This window comes from Acinonyx jubatus, chromosome E1 (assembly GCF_027475565.1).
Source record: "Acinonyx jubatus isolate Ajub_Pintada_27869175 chromosome E1, VMU_Ajub_asm_v1.0, whole genome shotgun sequence".
Taxonomy (NCBI): domain Eukaryota; kingdom Metazoa; phylum Chordata; class Mammalia; order Carnivora; family Felidae; genus Acinonyx; species Acinonyx jubatus.
Genome location: NC_069397.1, coordinates 40,123,488 through 40,146,512, shown reverse-complemented (window position 1 = coordinate 40,146,512; position 23,025 = coordinate 40,123,488). Strand labels below are relative to the sequence as shown.

General features: G+C 42.4%; 1 protein-coding gene and 1 long non-coding RNA gene across 6 annotated transcripts in view; one reads left to right on the top strand and one right to left on the bottom strand.

Annotated features, from left to right (window-relative positions):
- The first annotated feature begins 2,610 nt into the window (after positions 1-2,610).
- STAT3 (signal transducer and activator of transcription 3) overlaps positions 2,611-23,025 on the top strand; it is a 68,545-nt gene continuing 48,130 nt past the window's right edge. For 2 of the 5 annotated variants that reach the window (XM_027048920.2, XM_027048918.2), the window contains exon 1: positions 2,719-2,967. The gene's annotated coding sequence lies outside the window, so the exon portion shown is untranslated. Of the gene's footprint in view, positions 2,968-12,064; positions 12,222-23,025 lie in introns of those variants that run through there. The other 3 variants (XM_027048916.2, XM_027048919.2, XM_027048917.2) reach the window with 3 other exon arrangements.
- Positions 8,680-22,418, bottom strand: LOC128313450 (uncharacterized). Its single transcript, XR_008294178.1, has 3 exons — positions 22,358-22,418; positions 19,338-19,420; positions 8,680-8,894 (listed from the first exon to the last, which is right to left on the bottom strand). It is a non-coding gene; the product is annotated as an uncharacterized LOC128313450 (long non-coding RNA).

Genomic DNA, 23,025 nt, shown 5'->3' with positions numbered 1-23,025 from the left:
TAATACATGTTAATTATTAATTTTGTGTATCAGGAAGTAGGCTAATGAAGTACAAGGTGAAGAATGCTGTACTAAATGGGGCATACAACCTGTTAAAGGAGTCCAGAAGAAGAGATTAACTTTGCCAGGAAGAATCTCGGAAAGCCCTGAAGAGGTAAAGTTGGAACTGCACTTTAAAGAGTTTCCCGGTTGTGAATGAGGAAAGAGGAGGTATTCCAGGAGGAGGGAAGCAGATCTACAAAAGCATGAGGTAACAAAAGGTGTTGACATGTTTGGAGGAAGGTGATAAATTCAGTTTGGGAGTTTAAGGTGTTGTTATGGAGGGAAGGAGGCTGGGAAAGAAAGTTCAGGTCAAAGCATTGGCTTATGTGGGAGAAACTGCCATCTGTAAGCTGGGGGGATTCCGTAGAGGGTGGAGAAAAGCCAGTGGCTGGGCTGGAGAGAGGTTTTATAGGTGGAACAGATGGGCTTAGGGGTAGATTTTATGTGTGCATGTGGGGGAGGGCAGTGAGGGAAACAATGGCCATCTGCTGAGGAGTCAGGGGAAGAGGCCAGGGTTTGAGTGGGTGGAACAAAGCTATGGGATGGGGAGTCCAAAAACCTGGCTCCAAACCCACCTGGTATACCTCTGAGTATCTCTGTGACCTTGAGAACATCACACTATTTTGTCCTCAGTTTCCTATTGGTAAATAATATGGCTTCTTCTATTTGCTACACATAATTATTGTGAAAAAGAAGAGAAGTAATGAGTCCGTAGGTGCTTTGTATGCAGTAAATAATGCAACAAATATCAGACCCATCAGTCAACTGCATGGAATAGTACAGCTAAAGCAGAGTTTAGGTGAGATGGAAGGTAAGGGTATCTGTTCTGTGGTGAAATAAACAGTGATTGATAACACACACAAACATGCACATCAGATAAATTCAGTAATTTCCATACTGGGCTGGGTCTACAGGAGGGCAATGGGTAACTCAATTCCACCATCAGCAACTTTACCACTTGTGCTTGTAGATGTTCTCACCTCTCACTTGGATTATTTAAGGTGGTCCTAAGATCCAAATCGGGAGTCTTTGGCTGGGCTTCAGGTATCTGGGCAGCCATCAGAATTTGTGCGTAAAAGTCATGCTGTGTATTTTGGGGGCTAGAATCCATAGTCTCCAGCAGACTCTCAGAAGGATCTGTAATGCTCCCCCCCTCCCCAAAGGTTAAGAATCATTGATTTTCTCATCAGAAATTAAGAATAACCATTCTTGGGGTGAAGAACTGGTAGCAGAAGGCAACAGATGTTCATTTTTAATTTTTGAATTTCCTGAACTGTATGATTTTTTGAACCATGAACATGTTTCATTAAAACACGAAATGAAAAGTTTCACTGAAAAAAACTTATCGGGGGTTATCTTAATCTGGATGGTGCCATAACCATCTTTCATCTTTATACCTTTTTGTATTAAACACAATAAGTACGAATATTAATAGCTGTGATTTTAAAAAATCCTGATAGGGGAGTCTGGGTGGCTCAGTCAGTTAAGCATCCTCCTTCAGCTCATGTCATGATCTCACAGCTGGTGAGTTCAAGCCCCGCATCGGGCTCTGTGCTGACAGCTCAGAGCCTGGAGCCTGCTTCAGATTCTGTCTCCTTCTCTCTCTGCCCCTTCCTTGCTCGCGCTCTCTCTCTCAAAAATAAATGAACACTAAAAAAAAAATTTTTTTAAGGAAAAAACCCTGATAGTGACAGCACGTGCGCATGGGCGCGCGCGCGCGCGCGCACACACACACACACACACACACACACACACACACCATTCCATTATGCAAAGTACATCCCCTATTTTGTAAGATAAAATGTCTGTATTTCCTATAAACTACTGGCTTCGATGCAGTAAAACTTGGATTTGAAATAGACGGGACGAAAAAGAAAAAGACAGGCAATTTCAAGTATTTCAGCTCAGACCTATAAAAATAATGTGTACATGTGTCAATCCTCTTATGCACTGTCGTCTGCCTTCTTGTGAACCCGCCAATGTGCGAGCCGTTGGCGTTTGATGCTTGAAGCGGCGGAACGGAGGACAGGGTTAAATCCACTACCCTCTCCCCACGCACTCTAGTAATTACTCTATTTCCACGTCATGTTTCCGGGTGTGTGTGTCCCGACTCACGCAGAAACTGAAGTTCAAAGCAGGCGGGAGTCACCCATGTTCTTTTTGCTGTCCCCAGAAACCCAGTTCAGGCGTTGGGCCCCCTGAGGATCTGGCGATACCTGGGGATCGTCTAACTGGTTGATTCCCACGTGGTAAGTGGCTCGCAACCTCGCCCCCACGTGGAGGCAAAAGCTGGGAAAAGGGAGAGCGGGCAGAAGAGAGCCGCATCAGGGGCATTTAAAGTGTCCTGACGTCACGCATTGCCAGGAACTCAGCTGAGTTTTCAGCAGGACATTCCGGTCATTTTTCCTCCCTCCCCCCGGGTTTCTGTGCCCAAGGCCGCGGCTCCCTCTCCGCTGTAGCGGAGGGAGGAGCACTAAGCGCTCGGAACAGCCAGCACTGGGGCGTTCCCAGTCTACTCTTGGCTCCGCCCTTCCCCCCCCAGAGGCTCTCCTCATTGGTTAGCGGGTGGGGCTTCGGGTGTACTGTACTTGCACCAGTGCCTCTGGGTGGCCGGGAAAACTGGCCGTCTCATGAATTATGCAGAAGCGGCGTGTCTGTGCCAGGCTGGGGCTAGGCGGGGATTGGTTGGAGAGGCTGTAATTCAGCGGTTTCCGGAGCTGCGGCGGCGTAGACGGGGAGGGGGAGTTTGGGGTTCCGACGTCGCCGCGGAGCGAGCAAGCCCGAACCGGATCCTTGACGAGCACCCCTGCTCGGCGCTGTCTCTCCACGTCTGCTAGGAGAGGCCCGGCGGCCTGAGTGAGCCTCGCGACCCACATTCCGGCGCAAGCGCAGCCCCGGCCTATCGGGCCTGAGCCCGAGAAACAGGTGAAGGGGGTGAAGGGTGGGGCCGCCCCCCCGACGACCCCCAGGTCTGGGGATCCCGGAGGGCGCCGGAGGGGCCGGGAGCCTCTGCAGTGTTTGGGGGAGTTGTGGATGCGAACTTCAGTGGGGCGGGGGGAAATACGTGGAGATTCGAGGGTCGCTCAGAAGGGACAACTCCCGGGATGACAGGAGCGGGCCTCTGAAAGGACAGGGGGCGCTGGGAGGAAGTTTCGTTCTTTGGAGAAAGAGCTGACGCCGAGGAAGAGAGAATGGGCTCGAGGGGAGAACAGTGGGGCGAGGGCACTCTAGTGTGGGGGTGGCAGAAGTGAGGGACAGCCCCCCGACTTCCTGCTCCCTGGGGCTCTGGGGACGTTCCGGCCACAGGAGCAACTGTCACGCCTGCAGAGATCACGGGCGGGGGCGGGGGGGCTGTTGGAAAGAGCTTTCTCCCCGCTCCCCAGCGCGCCCGGTGGCTCCCAGCTGAGCCAATTCCTCGGCCTTGCCCTGTTCCCTCTCCTCTGGGAACCAGCTGTACCCCTCTAGAGGTACAAATAGGTGTCTTCCCCCCACGGCCCCGCTGGCTGTGGGTAAGATTATTGCATAAGAATCAAGTTTCCTGTAGGGAAATTGACAGTCTTGTACTCTTTTTAAATTCCCTCCCGTCTTTTTTTCTAGGTTAAACCCTGCTTCCCTCCTCCCCTTCTAAAAACAAAGTCCCTATCAAGCCAGTTCTAGAAAGAAATAAACCTCTTTCCTTCTTGACATTGTTCTTTTATAAACACCTGGTAAACTTGGCCAGAAGATAAATAATTGAGCCCTTGCGTTTACTGGATTGTGGTGTTGCTTAATTGCATAGGACAGAATGAACCAATCGAGAGTGGGAGTTTTCTGTCTTAGAGCCAAGATCTTGGGTAAACGCAGAGGGAAACAAAGACAGGCTGACTTGGCAAAGCCATGTGTGCAAACTTTACCTGTGATTGGGAGGTGTGGTTGGGCTTAAGTTAGCAAAATTCAAACCGTCATCCAAGTTGCTTTTTCCATGTTTAGCGTACATTTCTCTGTGTTATATCAAGTGGGTGTATGGTATTGACACACTTTTTTTTAAATTAAAAATGTGCATAATGTATACCTGCTGGTTTTTATCATGTGTGCATCTGCAGGCTATGTTCTGGGTATGGGTTGCAACTTTTTGGCTTGGCTGTGCTGGTAAACCATTGGTTTGAATAAATCAGAACTATAAATCATCTCAGTCTTTTATATGTGGATTTAGACTGTGTTATGACTTGATTCAGCCAAGTTTCTGTTTTATTTTATATTAAATATGTCTGTGTTCCCTGAGTCAACACATTTATTTCCTTGTTACATGTGCCAGACTGGAATACTAGCAGAATTTTTGCTCAGACATTTGCATAGTGGGATGGGAGAAAGAAGTCTGGAATACAAAAAAAAAAAAATGTTGTAGATATTGGAGGGTTGATCGTAAAGTCACTATATTTGTTAGCATATCCGGCACAGGGAACCACCAGCAAATTCATGAATCTTCTATTTCTGCATGTAGTACTTTTGGGGAGAGTACTTAGAACTATCCACAGCTATGACTTGCCATACAAGGGGTAGGTTGTTCACATGACATTAATCTCATTTTATAGATAAGGAAACTGAGGCTAAAGGAACAAGGTGGGTGCCCAAGGCAGCAGAGTGCCATAGTGGTAGAATTTGCCTTTAAGTATATTTTGTATTATTTTGATTATCTATGTTAAGTATTAGGTCTTTTTTGTTTTATTGCACCCCTATGTTTATTGTAGCACTATTTATAATAGCCAAGATATGGGAAGCAGCCCAAGTGTCCATTGACAGATGAACTGACAAGATGTGTTACAGTTGTACACAATGGAATATTAGTCAACCATAAAAGAGAAAGTATTAGGTCTTAATTTATAGTGATTGTAGGCCCTGCTGGGAAAAGTGTCACTGAAATGCTAACATATATCTGGACAGGGAAATATCACTAATAGGCTATAAGACTCCAAGGGAGATAGCCAACAAACAGGTGGAAAAAGAAGTACAAGTAGGTTTTGTTTGGGTTATTTTTCCGTCTGCTGCATCTGAGTCTGACTTGGGAAGTAACTTTTTAGTTAGCATAATTATCATCAGAATTTAGCTATTTGCTAATGGAAAGAGATCCTTATTTAGGCAAGTTTGTAGGTAAAGGATAGTGGTGACCTAAAATGCCATTTGATCCAGAGTGCCTTGTGGCTTGATCAGTGATCATTTGTGTCTCCAGAAAGTTGCTTTCTCCCCCTCCCCGCCTCTGCTTGTCTTGACTTTCAGATATGAGATGGGACAGAGGTAGTGCATTCCAGATGCTGAGTCTATAGCACCTTTTTACCTTATAGTTTCCTCAGAGGTGGTGTACAGATTCACCAGATATTTACTTTTTACAATGCAAAGTTGCTATGAAGAATCAGAGGCTTTGTTCACAGAACTTGCAGTCCACTGAGGGGATGTGATAAATGCTTTATCCAGACAGTGCAGCATGTCCTCAAAGAGCTGGTGAGACATTAAGCCTGTACTGTCCAACAAGGTAGCTATTATATATTTAAAAAAATGTGTGTGTGTATATACATATATATATATGGCACAGCTAGAGAATATTTCCATTATCTTGGAAAGTTCTATTAGTGCTGCACTAAGCACTACAGGTCTTCAGAGGAAGGAAAGATTATGAGGCCTGGAGTGGTCTGGGAAGTCTTCTTGCCAAAGGAGAGATTTGATCTGGGTCCCAAATAATGGTTGGAATTTGATAGGGATAAAGAATTTAGGGTGAGGAGGTATGGTGATACAACACCAACAAAATCCTGATAGATGAGTAAGGTAAGTAGGGGAGGAGTATCCACTCACCAGAGGCCTTGAATGCCAGACCATGGAAGTTGTTTTTGTCCTTTTAAAGATTTTTGAGGCCAACTATTGGTGTTTAATTGTGGAGTGCCTACTATGTGTCAAGCACATGCCTGGCATTGGTTAATTTGTACAAAGTATATCAGTGCACACGGCTTCTGCCCTGGGGGAGCTGTCGTTGGGCCTGACCTTATAAATTGGGCCAGCTCCCAAAGAGAGGTGTTCTGACTTACCAGATTCATGTTCTTCAGTGCAGAAGTGTCTTTTAGGGTTTTTAATTGGCTGCAAATGACCATTCACATTTTATGTCTTCCATAAGACATAAAACATTCCATATAATGTCCATAAGACATTCCATATTTACTATACAATTTTACTGTAACTTTTAAGTCATTCATAAAAACCGCCAGAAGAACACTTAGGGAATCCCCAGATCTTGAAGAAGTCCTGGTGTCCTGGAGCAGCCTTGGAGAGGTCCAGCAGGATGACATTGCTGGGTTGTTTCAGTCTTTGTTGGTTATGATGAAAAGAACGAATCTCATGGTTACACATCTGTCAGTACGAACCTTGGCTTGCTAGGGCACACTTCAGGATGGTCAGATGGGACTTTAGTGGTCAGCTGTTTGAAAAGTCTCTAGTTTTTAAAAGGAATAGCATATGGAAGAATGAATTTCTGTTCTCAGTTCTCATTTATCATGTTAGGATTACTGCAGATCTTAGGTGAGATTGGCAAACGGTTCTGTTTTATTTTAATTAATTTATTATCGGCAAGTATTTTATATTGAGAGCCAATTATTGTGCTAGGCGGCATCCAAGGGTAATGAAATACAGTTTCACAGAACTGGAGGTGTTGTGTGGACCAGGGTGTGTGCTGCTTCAGTGTGGACTCAGGGCAGGGGAGATGGCAGGGTAGTGGTTCAAGGCGCGTGCTCTGGAGCCAAACAGGTCTGGGATCAGATCCCGGACCTGCTACATCCTAGTCAGAACCTGAGTCTCAGTGGTCTTAGGTGTAAAAGTAGAGAACAGTCCCTATCTCCCAGGCCTGTTGAAGATTCGATGAGATAATGTAGGTAAAATGCTTAGCGTAATGCTTGGCATGTTGTAAGACTCCATAAATCTTTTTTTTTTTCCTCTTTTTTTAAAGTAATCTCTATGCCCAGCATGGTGCTTGAACTCACGACCCTGAGATCAAGAGTTTCCTCCTCTACCAACTGAGCCAGCCAGGTGCCCCAGGAACTCCATAAATCTAAGTCCTTATTAAATGTCCCAGAAGAGAGATTAATTCTCTTCAGGGATGAGAAAAAGGCTCTATCACAGAGGGGCTCTGTCAGGTTGGAATACCTATGAATAGGGTTTTGTAGGATGAATAGGAATTCTCCTGACAAAGTTGAGTAATGAACAGTTGTATTCAAGGCCAGGGAACGAGAATGGGCAGAAGCTTAAAACAGCATAGGGTGTCCAGGGAGCTACAAGTGGAAGTTATTAATTTAGGAGAACAGAATGGAGGGGAAAGGAAGCTGTTACCCCTTCTCTTCTGTTCATTATTGGGTTCATGTTTCATTAAACTAAATTGTTTTGTCCTGCTTACAAAAGAACAGTGTGCTATTATAAGCAATTTAAATTTGTAGAAAAATAAACTATGTGTATCTTATATATATCCTGTTAATAGTTTGGTCTGCATTTCTCCCGGTTTTTTCTTTTTCTACTTACCAGTATATCTTGGACATATTTATTGCAAATTTCTTTTTAATCACCTAATGAAAGAACAATAAGGAAGGCAATCTGCCCCCCCCCCCCCCCAGTACAATAAGTAAAACGCATCATCTGGCTTTTCTGTCTGCTACACCCATCCATAAGAATAAGTGTCTTTTCTAATCACTGAACTTTTACCTGACCTTTGATTTTTCAACTACATTGGACAAGGAACTTCTATTTTGAGCAGTCCTAAGGTAACTGTTCTTATAAGTGTAGAAATGCTTGGGCTGTGTGTTTCAGGGTTTCGTGGTCCAAAGTTGCTATAGGAGGTGAAAGAATGGGCTATGAGGTCAGACTCCTTGGGCTTCAATCCCAAATCCAGCACCTCTTAGACCATGGGTCAGTTGCTTTAACTTCTGTGGGCTTCAGTTTCTCTAGCCATAAAATACAGATACCAGGTTCCATTGTAGAGCAGTTGTGAGGATTAAGTAAGATAATGTATAGAAAGTACTTTGCACAGTGCCTGGCAGATAGCTAAAATGTGAGTGCTAATAATTAATATTATTAAAAACTGCAGTATCTACCTACAAAGTCGGGCAAGTTATGATTCATGGTAGCCATTAATAACCCAAAGGAAAGAAGGAGTAATTAGGAGATTCTAAGCTAATAGGAAAGAAACTAAATGAATAGGGACCAGGGGGATTTACATTGTGGTGGAGGAGATGGAGTCTGTCACGTAAAAGGAATAGGCAAACTGTAAATTTCTGTTTACACGAATGCCCCTGTGATAGGTCTCTTTGAGTCTTCCAAAGCCTATGATTGTGGTCCATTTATTTTAAGTAATACTCAACACATTAAAAATGTATTACCACTTAGGAATTTTAACAGTCCCTTGGAGTTCTTCCTAACACCAAAAGTATAGATACTGTTGAAGGTTTGAGGGGTAGAGGAGTCGGACAAGGAAGGTGGGGCAGCCCATGGTTTGGTGGTGTGGCGGAATCCCAAGTGGAATGAATGATCTGTCTGAGGCTGGGAGGTGATTTGTCCCTTCGCGTGCATGTGTGTGTGTGTGTGTGTGTGTGTGCACGCGCAAATGTAGTGTATGTGTGTGAGTGCGTATGTTTTCACGGGAGGAGTAGAGCTTTGTTTTCTTGTAACTTTCCTTTGCAAACGCATCTGTATTCAGAATAGCCTTGCGGTTAAGAAGAACCACTCAGCTTCTCCTTGAAACTGGTTTTCTCACACTAGCTCTCCAGTTTGGGATCCGAGAAGTCAGGAAAGAAAGGCCGCCCCGTTGCTTCTGGCCCGAATGTGGGGCAGGAGGAAGCCAGCAGAGCCTGAAAGAGAAAGTAAACTTTCTGGTAAATAAATGGCTTCCCTATTGTGGAGGAGGAGCACAAATTATTAGGGGGATATTTGGGTAGTTTTTGTAGAAGCCGTTTCTGAAAACTGATTTAGATTAGCGAAGGTGAGCTCAATTTAGGAAAACCCTGCCGGGTCTGGTGTTAACCACCTGTTTTCCCGCTTTGTCGATTGATTTTATTAGTTTTCGGTATCCTGACCTCCTGACCACTCATTCTGGTTATGAGAAATGGAGGATTTGAGTCTGAACTTGAGCACCTGCTTAGGTGAAATCTTCCTAAAATGCATGTTTTTTTCACATCTTTTCTAATGTTAATTTTGTTTTTGCTGTTTAGCAAACACTTTTTCTGACCAAACGGAAAGCATTACACTTTCCTTTGTTCTCCCTTTTTCTCCCCACCAGTGTAATCCTCAAAACCCCAAAGCCCAGATGTTAGCCGAGTAATTACCTCTCCGGTAAACCAAACAAAGTGCAATATTGCATCAGGTTAGCATTAAAATAGTCGGCCTTTGAATTTTTTTTCTACTTGTGGTTTAGACACGATAAATATTTAATCTGATTTTGTCTGACAAATCAGTTTTGTATTTGGGCCCCGTTTTATCAGTATGTTTAGGGAAAGCGAATTTATTGGAACTTTAACACAAATAAAGCATAGTTAGGGTGGTAACTGTCTTATGGATGGGGCAGGTGGAATAATTGAAGCATTCTGAAGCCATGTCAATATTTATTCTAAATTCTGTGTGTTATTTCCTTTTGTGTTTAAGTGCATAAATAAGGGTGGACTGTAAGTGGTTAGAAGCACGTGGGACACTTTAGGGTCCTAATAACTGTGTTGGAGAATACTGGGTTCATGGAGCCATCTAAAATCCCTGCTTCTCGGTGTACCACTGTGGTGCCACATGTCGATAGTGGGGGAAGATGTACCTGTTGGGGGACAGGAGGTTTATGGGAACTCTTTATTTTCTGCTCAGTTTTGCTTTGAATAAAATTGCTCAAAAAAGTAAAGCTTATTAATTAATTTTTATTTATTTATTTTTTAATTTTTTAATGCTTCTTTATTTTGAGGGAGAGAGAGACAGTGTTGCGAGCAGGGGAGGGGCAGAGAGAGAAGGAGATACAAAATCGGAAGAAGGCTCCAGGCTCCGAGCTGTCAGCACAGAGCCCGATGCGGGGCTCAAACTCGGCAACCGCAAGATCATGACCTGAGCTGAAGTCGAACCCTTAACCGACTGAGAAACCCCAGGTGCCCCAGAGCTTATTAATTAAAAAAAAAATCCTATTTCTGCAGAAATATCCCAAGGATCAGAAGTGCCCTCTATATAGCTGTGTGATGCCATAGACTCCTGCCTCAGTTTACCTTGAGATTTACAATGAGAGTACCATTCTTATATACCCAGTGAGAATATCTTCCAAGCAAGGGAGAATGAGGCTGCAGGTGGGGCAGAGAGAAGACCCACACACCATCCAGTCCGTGGATTTAACCACTTCCCCTTTCCCTAGGAAAGATGAATGCTAGTCTTAACCACAGATTTGCAGCAAGAATATATCAGTCTTGTTTTTCGGTGCCCAGACTGCAGGTTTCTTTATGGTAAAAGCAATATTTTAGGGGAAAAAAGTTTAATCAGTACGAAAAGGTTTGTAGTTAGTGGAATTTTCTTTTCACCTTATCCTCTGAAATCTCTTTCCCAGGGACAGCTAGTTACCCACATCTAATTTTTCCACAGTAGCACATTATACACATAACTCTGTTTCTTACTTTTTGTCACTTTATCAAACACTGCATGTGAATGTGTTTATGTCTGCCTCATGTTTTTAAGAGCTGCATAGTAGTATTCAGGCTGTGGATGTCATAATTTATTTAGTGTTTTTTTTTTTTTTTTTTTTTTAAGGACAGTCTGCCCCTCAACATGGGACTCAAACTTAGGACACCAAGATCAAAAGTCACATGCTTTACAGGCTGAGCCAGCCAGGTGCCCCCCCTCCTTTTTAAAATATTTTTTTATTTTAATAATTTGTTTAATCTAATGATAGTCATAGATTGCAAAATATAAAGACAGAAAACCATATGGTGGGGGCACCTGGGTGGCTCAGTTGGTTAAGCATCTGACTTCGGCTCTGGTCATGATCTCATGGTTCCTGAGTTCGACCCCCACATTGGGCTGTCTGCTCTCAGCACAGAGCCCATTTCAGATCCTCTGTCTCCCTCTCTCTCTGCCCTTCATCTGCTTACACACACACACTCTCTCTTGCTCAAAATAAACAAACATATAAAAAAAAGAAAAAACAATATTGTAAATATCCTCATATTTGTCTTCAGGCACATATGAATAAATCTGTACATCTGTACTTTAAATGTTTTAATCATCGTACGCATACTGTTTAGAAATGTAGCTTTTCTGTTAACAGAATGCAGATTCTTCTTCTGAAGCATTAATTCTATCTAGGGAGAAGCCTAGCTGTGTCACTAAATGAAACTCCAGTCTGTCACTTGGGCAGGTAGGAATATTGCAACTCCCCCACCCTCACGTTGTGCCTGCTGCCCACTCAATTTTTTTGAAAGCGTGTTGTTCATATACCTGTGATGCCAGAGCCCAGCTTCCATTAATTTCTACCACGCCAGGCCTAAAACACAACACACTCTTTTGTGTCCTTGGGGAAATGGGGACAGGAGCCGTTTTTTTTAGTTTTTGTATTGTTCCCTTGCAGGAGCTGCTCATTGATGTTTTTGTTTGAGTTGTCTATAGGGGCACTTCTCAGAGTGTGGTCCACAGATCTCCCGGGGGCGCCCGGCGGGCGATGGTGGGGGGTGTCTTTGAGTTCAATTTCAAAGCCATTTACATAATGTTATTTGTGCCTTTTATTTAGTTGGCATTTACACTAGTTATTGTACTCAGTGCGCTCTCAGAAAGAAAAACTGACTTCACTTAAGAATGTCCATGATACAACAGTAAACAATATTAATTTCATTATCTTTCAACTGTGGAGAATGTGCCTTTTTGATACTCTGTGATGAAATGGGAGGCATGTATAAAAAACACTTCTGCTGGGTAAGGAAGTATGATGGTCGTCTCAAGGAAGAGCTCTTGTGGAAACATTTCAATTACAGTCTCCAACTAGCTGCTTTTTTCATTTTTTCTTTGAAAGAATGACAGACCAACTGGGATATTGTTAGACATTTTCTCAAAAAAGAAAGAAAAGAAGCTGTCTCTTCAAGGAAAACAACTGATAATGTTTGTTGCCAATGACAAAGTTTAAGCTTTCGAATGAAAATCAGAATTTGAGAAAATTTGCAAGAAAAATTGTGAGTTTGACGGCGTTCCCATATTAATGAATGTAATTTTTTTATGGTAAAACAAATGTGACTTTTTAATAGTTTTATTATAATGAAATGTGTTGACATCTGGAAAGTCTGTGTGTCTCTGAAATAGTGTTTTCCAAATGATTAATGCAGTACATTACTAAATCATGCTTGGGAAAACATTCTATTCAAAATGCAGGATAGACCAATGGATCTCAATGCAGCTGAGTATGAAAAGTTCATTGAAATCCAACAGAATGCAATCCACATTGCATCGAATCTTTAAGAAACTACCGTTTGCTGGGGCACATGGGTGGGCTCAGTTGGTTAAGCATCCAACTTTGGCTCAGATCATGATCTTGCAGTCCATGAGTTCAAGCCCTGCGTCAGGCTGTGCTGACAGCTCAGAGCCTGGAGCCTGCTTCAGATTCTGTGTCTCCCTCTCTCTCTGCCCCTCCCCTGCTTATGCTCTTTCTCTCCCTCTCCCCAAAATAAATAAACATTAAAAAGAAGGAAAGAAAGAAAGAAGGAAACTAACACTTGTTGGGGCACCTGAGTGGCTCGGCTGGTTGAGCGTCTAACTTTGGCTCAAGTTTGTATGATCTCACAGTTCATGGGTTCAAGCCCCAAGTTGGGCTTCGCATTGATAGGGCGGAGCCTGCTTCTGGTTATCTGCCTTCCTCTCTCTCTGCCCCTCCCCTGCTAGCCTGTGCTCCTCGTTCTCTCTCTCTCTCTCAAAAATAAGTATACATTAAAAAAAAAAAAAGAAAAGAAACTACACTTGTTGAATTTGGGTGTGGTGTTAAGGAATATCCAAAATTATCTCAAAAGGCTATTAAGATACTCTCCTCCCTCTTCCAACTAGCGTGATGTCACATTTTCTTCATGTGCTTCAAAGCAACATACTGCAACCGATCGCATGCAATAGCAGATATGAGAATCCATCTGTCTTCTATTAAGCCAGGCATTAGAGAAATTTCCAAAACTTTTACAGTGTCACTCTTTCCACTAATTTTTGTTGTTGTTGTGTTGGAAAATAAAGTTATTTTTCATAGAAATGTTACTTATGTTAACATAGGTTTATTATTTTTAAAATGAGTTAATAAATATTTTTTAAATTTCTGTTTTAATTTCAAATACAGTAAGTACAGATAGGTGCAACCTTTGGGGTCCTTATTTTTAAGGATATAAAGGGGTCCTGAGAGCAAAAAGTTTGAAAACTGCTGGTCTAAAGATTTTAGCACAAGAACCCCCACCGTACTTGTAAAAAAGAAAAAGAAGACTCTATGATTTTGCCCCAGGGAGTCTGATTTACTAGATCTAAGGTCATTTTAACAGGCAGTCAGATATTCTGATGCAGGTGGTCCTTAGTTTGAGAAACGCCGCTTTAAAGGCCGATAAGCTGTAAAGTCTTCTTTCAGATTGGTGAAGTCATGTTACAGGGTTTAGAAATCGTTGTTGTTTTAGAGAGAAAGATAAACGATAGAACTGTAGCTTACTAAGAAAAAAAAAGATTTCTTTCTTTCTCTCTTTTTATTTGTTTCTCTTCTTAAAGATTTTAAGTAATCTGTACACCCCATCCCCAAATCAAGAGTCCCATACTCTTGGTGCCTGGCTGGCTCAGTGGGAGGAGCATACCACCCTGGTTGTGAGTTTGAGCCCCATGCTGGGTATAGAGATTACATACATATATACATAAACAAACAAACAACAAACTTAAAAAAAGAGTCACACGCTTCACCAGTTGAGCTATCCAGGTGCCCCTGGAGATTTCTTTTAATTCTGTTTACTCTTCTTGGTATTTATGGACCTTAATATTAATCAGTGGTGGATTATGGTTACCGAAAGAATCATGACCCTTACCAGATTAATGTTTAGTCTTGTTTTACTGATGGGCTATATATATTAAGACAGTTTCTGGCTGCTTTAATTATTTTCAGACACGTCTTTATAATAAATTTCGGACGTATCTGTTTCAGACGTGTCTTTATAATGAAGTTAACTTTGATTTATTGCATGTAATGTAAATAAAATTCTCATGTTCCTTTCTTGTAATTGTTTGTATAACCAATTAGAGGAGGAATTTTCGTGTCAGAGATCACATAGTAGAGATAAGACTTAGAAACAGATAATTTGATTCCACTAGCCTGGGAATTTGAAGACTCCCAAGTTTGTGTTCTGCTTGTATAATTATCTTTGTGGTCACTTAACATTTCTGTCCTTATCTGTAAAATGGGAACAAAGTCTACTTGACAGGATTGTTACATTATCTTAGCCACCTCTGGGTTCTCTTTGGCTGAGTGATTGACTGGAAAATCCCACCTGAATTCATGCTTCAGGTCAGGTTCTGCATGAGTGTGATGATCCATCCATCCATCCATCCATCCATCCATCCATCCATCCATCCTGTGTGGTTTTTAGAATTTAGATCATGAACTGCGCCTGATGCAGTGATGTTTCTAAATTCTTCATTTTTTTCTTTCTCTTTTTAAACCATGTCCACTACCTCACATTGTTGAATTATAATTTCATGAGTAATTGAGCCTTTTCATAACCTCTTATGTGGATGCGATAAGATCATCTTTTCTGAGTGCTTACATCGTGCAAAACTATGATGTACATGAGGTGACTTATTTTTCCAAGTATATTATTCATTTTGAGAAGACTCAATAGAACATTTTTATTTATGGGGAGATAGCTCATATTCTATCTTGAATATAATTTAAACTTTGTGGGCCAGATTTTCTTAAAAATTTTTTTTTGATGTTTATTTTTGAAAGAGATAGAGAAAGAGAGCGCACAAGCAGGGGAGGGGCAGAGAGAGAGGGAGCAAAGGATCCAAAGAGGGCTCTGTGCTGACAGCAGACAGCCCGATGTGGAGCTTGAACTCAACGAACTGAGAGATCATGGCCCGAGTCGAAGTCAGACGCTTAACTGACTGAGCCACCTAGGCACCCCCGTGGGTCAGATTTATCTTTAAAGATATTTTTCATAAAGCTCAACTGATACATTTTATTTTATTTTGTTTTTTTGTTTTTTCTTTAAGATTATTATTATTTTTTAATTCTTAGCGTTTATTTATTTTTGAGAGAGAGACAGAGACAGAGTGTGAGTGAAGGAAGGGCAGAAAGAGAGGGAGACACAGAATCTGAAGCAGGTTCCAGGTTCTGAGCTGTCAGCACAGAGCCTGACATGGGGCTTGAACTCACAAACCATGAGATCATGACCTGAGCCAAAGTCGGATGCTTAACCAACTGAGCCACCCAGGTGTCCCATAAGATTTTTTAAGTATAAGTAATCTCTATAGCCAACGTGGGGCTCAAACTTATAACCCTGAGACCAAGAGTTGCATGCTTCACTGACTGAGCTAACCAGGCGCCCCATCAACTCATGCATTTTTTTTTTTTTATTTATTTTGAGAGAGAGAGTACAAGCGTGTGCTCAGGGGATGGCCAGAGAGAGTGGGAGAGAGAGAATCCCAAGCAATCTCTGCGCTAATTTAGTGCAGAGCCCAATGTGGGGCTTGATCTCATGAACCATGAGATTATGACCTGAGCCAAAACCGAAAGAGGGACGCTTAACTGACTGACCCACCCAGGCTTCCCAACTCAGACATTTTAAAAATTAATAGACTATATATATATATATATATATATATATATATATATATATATGCATATATTTTTTAGAGCCATTTTAGGTTTATAGAAAAATAGAGCAGAAAGTACAGAGTTCCCATATACCCTCTCCTCTCTCTCCCCCAGAGATTCTTCAGTTATGAACATCCTGCATTAGTGTGCTGTACATTTGTTACTATTGATGAGCCAGTATATATATGTTTTTAAATACAATTTTTTAAAGTTCATTTATTTTTAAGAGAGAGAGAGAGAGACAGAGAAAGACAGAGCATGAGTGGGGGAGGGGCAGAGAGAGAGGGAGACACAGAATCTGAAGCAGGCCCCAGGCTCTGAGCTGTCAGCACAGAGCCTGACGTGGGGCTTGAACCCATGAACCGTGAGATCGTGACCCTGGCCGAAGTCAGACACTTAACTGACTGAGCCACCCAGGTGCCCCAATCTCTATACCATATGTGGGGCTTGAACTCACAACCCCAAGATCAAGAGTCCCAAGCTCCACTGACTGAGCCAGCCAGGTGCCCCTTGAGCTAATATTGATACTTTATTAACGGGAAGCCTACAGTTAACATTAGAGTTCACTTTGTTACACGTTCTGTGGATTTTGACAAATGGATGAAGACTTGTATCCTCCATTACAGTGTCACATAAAGTAATCTCACTGCCCCAAAAATCCCGTGCTCCCAAACCGTCTCATCCCTCTCCCAAACCACTGGCAGCCAGATCGTTTTTACTGTCTCCATAGTTTTGTCTTTTCCAGAATACCATATAGATGGAATTAGACAGTGTGTACCAATTTCAGAGTGCCTTCCTTCGCTTAGCAACACTCCCTGTCTTTTTGTGGCTTGATAGTCTCGTTTCTTTGTATTGCTGATTAATACTCCATTGTCTCTGTGTACCAGAGTTTGTTTATCCACTCACCTATTGAAGGACATCTTGATTGATTCCAAGTTTGGGCAATTATGAATAAAGCTGCTATAAATATTCATGTGCAGGTTTTTGTGTAGATACACATTTTCAGCTAATTTGGTTAAATACCAAGGATCATGATTGCTAGATCATATGTTAAGAGTATGTTTAGTTTTATAAGAAACTGCTAAACTATCTTCCTAAGTGTCTGTACCATTTTGCATTCTCGCCAACAATGAATGAGCATTTGCTGTTGTCAGTATTTTGGATTCCGACCATTTTTTTTTTAACTTTTTTAAGTTTTTTATTTATTTTTGAGAGAGAGAGAAAGAGAGCTAGTGAACGCAGGCGCGAGCACAAGCAAGGGAGGGGCAGAGAGAAGGAGAGACAATCCCAAGCAGGCTCCACACCATCAGCCCAGAGCCCGATGCGGGGCTCGAACTCACAAACTGTGAGATCATGACCTGAGCTGAGATCAAGAGTTGGATGCTTAACTTACTGCACCACCCAGGTGCCCCAGATTTTGACCATTCTAATAAGGGTGTAGTGGTATCATTGTTTTAATTTGCAGTTCCCTATGGGTGTATGATGAAGAGCATCTTTTCATATGCATATTTGCCATGGGTATTTCTTTGGTGAGATGCCTGTTCAGATGTTTTGCCCATTTTTAAGTTGGGTTGTTTTTTTGAGAGAGTTTTAAGAGTTCTATGTATATTTTGGATGTATTTAATTTTTCTTCCTTAAAACGTTTTTAACTGGCATAAATATCTCTTCTGGAATTCAAGCTCATACAGAAACAAATTTGGGGATGCTTATGGTTAGAGTACTGAGGACAATGAAATGAAGTACTTGCCTCCCTCCTCCCCCTAAATTTAATTTTCAGAACCTCCTGGGTCTAGGGCTGGCCAGAGGGCCATAGTCCAGAGTACAGATTTAAATACTGATCTTTATGGTTAATCTCTCTGCTGTTACATGTAATACGTTGGATAGTGTTGATTCCTTCTTAAGACCTGAACATTTCTGACCCTAGGTAGATTGGAATAGTGGAGAAATTCTGGAGATTTCTAAATCTCTTGAGGGAGAATAATCACTATCTCTAGAGATCATTCTTCTTGGGCCCTTTTAAATTACTTATTGGGATGCCTGTGTGGCTCAGTTGGTTGAGCGTCCGACTTCGGTTCAGGTTATGATCTCATGGTTTGTGAGTTCAAGCCCCACTTCAGGCTCTGTGCTGACAGTTCACAGCCTGGAGCCTGCTTTGGATCCCGTGTCTCTCTCTCTCTGCCCCTCCCCTGCTCATGCTCTGTCTCTCTCTCTCTCAAAAATAAATAAAAACATTTAAAAAATTAAAAAAAATTACTTTGTGTGTGTCAGATTAAGTGACAAAAGTGAAAAAATAGTCTTCCAGTGGGACTTTTCTTTTAGGAAGAAAAGTAACAAGAGTGGGTTGAGTACCTTTGTGATCTTGATGAATTTATCTTGGGGTTCAGAAACATTAACCTAATTGATAGAAAGACTAGGTATGGTGGGCTGGAGTATTACCAGAGACTTCTGCAGTACCACATTGGATGGGTTCTGTCACCATTTTGCTCACCCTTTTAGTGATATTGGACACAAGTGAACACGTTTTTTCTTTAATTTTTTTTAAATGTTTATTCTTGAGAGACAGAGACATGGCACGAATGGAGGAGGGGCAGAGAGAGAGGGAGACACAGAATCCGAAGCAGGCTCCAGGCTCTGAGCTGTCAGCACAGAGCCCGACGCGGGGCTGGAACTCATGAGCTGTGAGATCATGATCTGAGCTGAAGTCGGACACCGACTGGGTGGCTGACTGAGCCACCCAGGAGCCCCAAATAACCTTTTTTCTTTAAACACTGTGGGGGTGCCTGGGTAGCTGAGTTGGTTGAGCAGCTGCCCATATTTCTCAAATGTCTAAATGTATCTCTCTCTCTCTCTCTCTCTCTCTCTCTCTCTCCCCCCCTCTCTCCCTCCCTCTCCCTCCCTCTGCCCCTCTCCCCTGCTCTTACTCTCTCTCTCTCACAAAACGAAATGAAATGAAATGGCTTCTGTGACAGCCTATTCCTCTGGTTTTTCTTTGTCTTACTGGGCTTTCCCAGCTTCCCTTCCTGGTTCATCCTCTACCTGAACACTCATGTTTGAAGGACCTCAGGCCTCCGTCTGGGGCTTTCTTTTCCTTCCTTCTTCTATATTCTGTCCCCAGGTTATCTCATCCATTATTTTGGCTTTAAACATCATCTCCATTCTGATGATTACCAGGGGTGTACTCCCAACCTGGGCCTCTCCAGGCTCCCGATCCCTGTGTCCTGCTGCCTACCTGACATTTCCCCTCAGACAGCTTGGTGTTGTCTCCCGTGCATCTTGCCTAAAACACAACTCTTAAAGTTTCTTGTCACAAGCTTGTGCTGTTCTCCCCACTCAGTTTTCCCCAGTCGAAGTAAATGGCATCATCATGTACCCCGTTGTGCAAACCCCAAATCTGGGAATCTCTTTCATTTCCCTGTTTCCTCATACCCCTGCTTCTCTTCAAGTCATCTGCAAATCCTGTCAGCGTTACCTCTGAAGTTTTCTTAAATTCCTGTTCTTGTCTCATCCTGACTTCTGTTCCAGCTCTGTGGTAGACTGGATACACTGAAAACCCTGTTGTGCAAAACACCAAGAAATGCTAGATAAACTGAGCGTTCAAAAAAAACTGGGGAAACCTACAGAGGCAAAAAGCAAATGGAACCTTACCAAAAAAAGGGAGAAGACAACAGCTTAACATGGGGTTGGGAGTGTGGCATTTATCTATGTCTTTACCAAGGAGTTTTAGTTTAAAGGCCACTCTGGGCAGGAGACCAGGCCTTTGGTCTTGGTGAGGAGTTGGAGCAGCCAAGTCTCCTAAGGGATGCCTGGGTGGCTCAGTTGGTTAAGCCACACTTCGGCTCAGGTCGTGATCTCACGGTTCATGGTTCGGGAGTTCGAGCACTGCATGGGGCTCTGTGCTGACAGCTCAGAGTCTGGAGCCTGCTTCGGATTCTGTCTCCCTCTCCACCCGCCCCTCCCCCGCATGCACTTTGTCTCTCAAAAATAAATAAACATTAAAAAAAAAGAATTCCTATGCATACGTCTGCCATTTTAACATTTGAATTTACACTGTCTTTTTGGTCCTGGAAACTCGAAGCTAAGGTTTTAACATCAAGAGGTCTGTTTTCCTTTAGAAGCCAGGACAAATAGTTACTTCCTCCAAGATGCCTTCCCTGACTATCTACAGCATGCCAGCCTGACCCCAGTCACTCACTATCCTGTCATCTTACTGCTCTTATCACAAGTGGTAATTACTTCCTTATTTACTTGTCTGTCTTCCTCCATCTCAAGGAGGGCAGAGACCTGTTTCGTTCATCACTCCATACCTGGCTCTTGGTTCCTGACTGGTGTGTTTTTCTTTTCTGAATGAACAGATGGATGAATGAGTGAAGTAAGGAGGTTCCTTCCGAGGGACGATGAAAGGCTGGTACCTACATTTTATTTTATCTTGGCATTAAGCATTTCACTTGAAAACAGAATTATGATTCTTACCCAAAAATGCATATCAATAATTTAGAAATTGAAGACGTTGACTTACATCGCAAACAACAGTCCTCTGTCCCACTCCTCCTTACTTCTAAGCAGAGTGCTTCCCAGATTGCCACTTTCCAAGTATTGGGCTTTTTCTGCTCCTATTTACTTTCGTGCTTTTCAGTAATATGCTTACACTGCCGTTTTTGACCTATCAAAATTTTAGATACTGTTTAACTTCCTGTTGTCATTGGTGAGGATGTATTTCTTTCGCCACCACTGTTCCTTCCCATCCCTTATAGTAGAGTGGTCATAAGTTTTAATCCACTGGGGCTAAACTGCCAACGATATGTATTATTTTGACTAAATATTGCTCACTGGTAAGCCAAGCAGCGTGTTACGATTGCGTTTCCTTTCATATACAAATATTTGTTTTTTTCCTGGAGTTAATATTTTTATTTTTAAAACTTGCTTAGTTTTCTTTATATCTACTGCCAACTTCCCCCAAATGCTCTGGCAGGTTTCTCAAATGCCTGGCAGTTTACTTCAAATGCTTAAACACACTGGCCATCCAGTCTTTATTTTCTTGGCAATCACCCCCACCCCCATCCCTGTCCTGCTACAGTCAGGGTCTCCTATGTTGGATTCCCTTTTTCCCAGATCCCCTGTCTTCTTCATTTGCTGAAGCACACATTCCAGTAACATGCTATCAAGAAAAGGTGTGTGGAAAGTCAGTTTTTTGAGTACCTGAGTTATCCGAAATATCTTTTATTTTTCTTCGCACTTGAATGCTTATTTGCGCATCACATCATTTGCTCATCATTCTGAAGGCCTTGCTGGCTCAGTTGGCTTTGAATCTTTCAGTGTTTGTGCCGAAAGTCGATGCTGTTCTGATTTCTGATCTTCTCCAAGAGACCCGGTTCTTTTCTCTGGAAGCTTGTGTAACTTATTTCCTGTGTTGAAATCTCCCTGGAAGTGCCTTAGTGTGGGTCAGTTTTCATTCATTGGACTGGGTAGTAGATGGGCCCCTTTCCATCTGGAAAGGGAAATTCTTATTCTTTCTTTTGATAATTCCTGCCTTACCATTTTTCCCTTCTCTTTTTCTGGGAATCCTCTTGGTCAGATATTGGATCATCAGAGTTTTGTTTTGTCTCCCCTCTGCTTCTGTATTCCATCTTTTTTGTTTTAGAGTATCTTCTAGGATGTTTCCTTGGCTCTATATTTCAAGCCATCTACTTAATTTTAAGTTTGGCTGTCATTTTCAATTTCCAGAGTCCTTTTTCAGTTATCATTGTCTTTTTCATCTTTATTTTCATCCTAATCCTGTTTAATGTGTCTAACTTGTCTCTCTGAAGGTTTCATAGTTTTGTGAAATGTTTATATGCTCCTAGTATTCTCCGATTCTTGGGTTCCTCTTGTGTTCATCTCTCTCTCCCTTCTCCCCTCTCCCCTCTCTCTGTCTCTCTGTCTCGCTCTCTTTCTCTCTCACGTTGGAGGTTTTCTTCAAAAGTATGGTAGTTCTTAGAGTCACCTGGCTGGCTTAGTTGATAGAGCATGTGACTCTTGATCTCGGGGTTGTGAGTTCAAGTCCCATGTTGGACTTAGAGCTTACTTGAAACCAAAAGTGTAGTACTTTTTAGTTCTTAGTTCAAGTTGAATGGTCTTATGTGCTTGTCGAGCTTCACTGTGGAGTGATTGGGGAAAGCCCTGGCTGCCGGGATTCTGGGACCTGATGTATGTAGCTTCTCACCTAATCTCTGTTGTTTTAGTTCAGTGAACATCTCGCCCTCATCTGTGTCTGGTGTCCCCAGGTCTGTACTTGGCTTTCTCCAGACAGTAAGTACTCTGTCTCTTGCTGGGTTCAGAGAGAGGTAGTTATTTGGGGAAGTTTCAATAATACAGATTTTTCAGTGAGTTCTCTTATTTTCAGCTAAACATTTCATCCCTGCCATCAACCGTACCTACCCTCTCCAACTTTGAACTTTTGCGGGGGGTCATACAGTGTACCTCTGGTTAGAAATCCCTTCTGCAGGCACTTACTATTTAGTTTTCTCAGCTGTTCTAGGTCAGTGATCATGTCTCCACTTTCTGGATTCCAGAACTTTATTGATAGTTTTTGTCCACTGTTACGTCATTTCCCATTCTTTGTCCTTGTGGGTTTATACCCACTGCCCCTGCTTTACTACCACTTTCATGAGGTTTTGGATCATGGTGAACCAAGAGACCTATGTCATGTTCTCTGGAGCACTTGTGTGTTTGCACATGCTAATTCCCAGTGCCGAGACTGGTTACCCCTTCCTCTCTAGCGTTACCATTTCTCCTGGAGAGACTATACCTTGTAAAGTATCTGCCTTCTCATGTCCATTTACATGTAATTTCCATGTACATGTAATTATCTTGTTACATGTCTGCTCTTCTTTCAAAACCATATCTTCTTTGACAGTATGGACCAGATTGTACAACTCCCACGAGCACTATTTGCCTTGTTTTAGAGTTGTGTGGCCCCCAACGTTGTACATTCCTCTTGCTCTGCTGGGGACTATGAATTCTCCAGTTTTCTGTCCCTCGTGGCTTGGCAGAGGCACTCAAGTGTTTAGGGAACCAGTGACACCTTTACATGTGTCCTCTTAAATGTCACAGATGGGCCAGAAAACCTGTGAGATGGTATAATATATATATATATAATATATAATATATACTAGGAGCAT